Source organism: Echinops telfairi, unplaced genomic scaffold (genome assembly GCF_000313985.2).
Source record: "Echinops telfairi isolate 266 unplaced genomic scaffold, ASM31398v2 ScPeMD7_7475;HRSCAF=8513, whole genome shotgun sequence".
In the NCBI taxonomy this organism is placed as follows: Eukaryota; Metazoa; Chordata; class Mammalia; order Afrosoricida; family Tenrecidae; genus Echinops; species Echinops telfairi.
Window position 1 is genome coordinate 15,880,423 of NW_022111379.1, and position 3,196 is coordinate 15,883,618.

Genomic DNA, 3,196 nt, shown 5'->3' on the forward strand with positions numbered 1-3,196 from the left:
GTCTTGTACATCAGATTTACTCAATATAATGTGCATCATTTGATCTCTTGACTGCTGCTTCCATGAGCATTGATTGTGGATCCAAGTAAGATAAAATCCTTGACAACTTCGGTCTGGTCTCCATTTATCATATTGTTACCTATTCTCAAATTGTGAGGATTTTTGGTTTTCATTACATTGAGTTGCTATCCATACTGAAGGTTGCAGTCTTGGCTCCTCATTAGCAAGTGATTCAAGTTCTCCTCCCTTTCCATAAGCACATTGCAGGTTGTTAATAAGCCTTCCTCCAATTCTGATGCCTCATTATTGTTCAGATAGTCCCCCTTCTTTGATTACTTGCTCAACATACAGATTGAAGAAGTATGTTGAAAGAACACAGCCCTGATGAATACCTTTCCTGATTTTAAACCACACAGTATCCCCTTCTATTCAAATGACTGCCTCCTGGTCCATGTGCAGGTTCTACATGGGCACAATGAAGTGTTCAGTAATTCCCATTCTTCTCAATGCTATCATTCATTTGTTATGATTCCATATAGTTGAATGCCTTCATATAGTCAATAAAATGCAAGCAAACATCCTTCTAGTCTTCTCAACTTTCAACCAAGATCTGCTGGCTGCTTGAGCGTTTTATGCTATCATGAAGGACACAGTAACCATCCGGACCAGGAAGTTCATGACCAACCGACTACTTCAGCGAAAACAAATGGTCATTGATGTCCTTCACCCTGGGAAAACAACAGTGCCTAAGACAGAAATTCGTGAAAAACTAGTCAAAATGTACAAGACCACACCAGATGTCATTTTTTACTTGGATTTAGGACCCATTTTGGTGGTGGCAAGATTACTGGCTTCGGCATGAGTTATGATTCTTTGAATTATGCAAAGAAAAATGAACCTAAACACAGAAAGACATGGCCTGTCTGAGAAGAAAAAGACCTCAAGAAAACAGCACAAGGGACGCAAGAGCAGAATGAAGAAGGTCAGAGCACTGCAAAGGCCAACATTGGTGCTGGCAAAAAGTGAGCTGGAGATTGGATAACAGAAAGAATAAAGAGTCTACGGTGATGTGATCTGCACTGGTTATGTGGATTTTTCACCAGAGAATTAATAAACTATAAAATTTTTTTAAAAAAACAACCCAAGATCCATCTGCTGTCACCAATGACATCCCTCATTTCGTCTCCTCTTTTGAATCCAGCTTGAATTTCTGGAAGATCTCTAGCAACATATTGCTGAAATCATTGTTGAATTATCTTCTGCAAAAATTTGCTTGCAGGTGATGTTAATAATATTGTTCAATGATTTCTACATCCTGTTGGGTCACCTTTCTTTAGAATGGGCATGAATATGAATCTCTTTTAGCCGGCCAGCCAGGTAACTCTCTTCCAAGTTCCTTGGCGTAGACTAATCCTGCTCCTAAGACTTGATCAGCCTATTGAAACATTTCAATTGATAGTCTGTCAATTCCTGGAGCTTTGTTTCTCACTAAAGCCTTTAATACCATTGGTTCTTGATCATGTGCTATCTCTGAAATGGTAGAACACCAACTAATTCTTTTTGGTATAGTGATTCTGTTTATCCTTTATGTTCTTTTGTTGCTTCCTGAATCATTCAATATCTTACCCATGAAATCTTTCAATATTGAAACTCAAATATTGAATTTTTTCTTCAGTTCTTTCAGCTTAAGATATGATGAGCATGCCCTTCCTTTTGGCTTTTCAACACCAAGTCTTTGTGCATTTTTCTTCTGGAGACTTTTGAAATTTTCTATTAAACTCTTTTACTTCATCAATTTTCTAATTAGCAGAACTTAATTCATTTTCAGATGTTGTTTTTATCTATTTAGCTAGCCAGAACCTAATTCAAATCCAAAATTCTCACCGCAAGATTTTAGGAATGCAGCTTTCAGCTCTCTAATCTTTCCAACTACTATAAGGAAGAGGAAGGGAGTTTGAATGAACCAATTCAGAGTATCTGGTATATTAGTATAACCAGGTCTCATGGAGAAAATGGGCTTTGCAATAGATCTTGCAAAGGGTTTATTTAAGGGTTCGTTTAAGAGGAAAACATCAAGGGAACAGAATCCCTGGTAGATGGAGAGGGAAAATGAGCAAGTGATAAGAATAACTTAACTGGACTAGACTGGAGTAAACATACTGGGAAGATATGGGCTGGGTAGGAATGTAGAATTTTGTTGGAAGAGACAGAACTGCATCCTACATGAGGAGACAGTGCAATTCTTCAAGTAAAAAAAGGAGCTGAAAAAAGATACATGAATGGCTTTCCTATTATCTTAGCAGTAAATACCTGATGAATGGTGATTTACTCTTCAACCTTTCTGCAGTTCTTAAAATCGAGTATATTCCCACTATGATTCCCCTGGTTTATTATTTTCAGAATCTGTATGTAATCTAGATGATAAAGGTGCATATTCTCTGCATTACTCAAATGCAGAGAACTAGTGAAGATTCTTGAATATACCAGGGACGTCCAGAAAAACAAACAAATCTGTCTTGGAAGACATACAACCAGAATGCTCCTTAGGAGCCAGAAATTAATTACTTAATATCTCATAGTTTGGGCCTGCTTTCAGGAAGGACCCGTCCGTGAAGAAGGGCATCGTGTTTGGTAGAGAGCTGGCAAAAAAGAAGAAAACTCTCAATGAGGTGAATTGACACAATGGGTGCAACAATGGACTCAAACATAGCAATGATCGTATGGCACAAGAATGAGCAGCATGTTGTTCAGTCGTGCATGGAGTTGTGATGAGTTAAAACCAACTCCACAGCACCTAATAACAAGAATTGTCTGAGTTAAGGCAAGTTATGGCTGTTGACATGCCTTCGCTTGTGTTTTCTTTCTCAACGGCCCACTTTCTCAACATCGGTACTGGAAGCTAGAAAGGAATAGAGAAATGTTTGTAAAAGCTGGAGGGAAATGATTTCTACACTAAAGTTCTATACCCAGCTAAACTGCCAGTCAAGCATAAGTGTAGAATAAAGACATTTTGATTTCTACAGGGCCTCAAATAATTCACCTCCCCTTTATCTTACATGTCTTTTCCCCATGAATCTTCTGAAGGGATAAACCAGAAAAGTGAAAGACATTGGATACCAGATATAGGAAATCTAACATAAGAAATAACTGAGGGGATCCCTAGAATAATCATAAGGAAGATCTCAGGACAATACTC

At 38.1% G+C, this 3,196-nt stretch overlaps 1 pseudogene; it reads left to right on the forward strand.

Moving 5' to 3' along the window:
• The first annotated feature begins 639 nt into the window (after positions 1-639).
• Positions 640-1,026, forward strand: LOC115867904 (annotated as a pseudogene).
• The last annotated feature ends 2,170 nt before the right edge of the window (positions 1,027-3,196 follow it).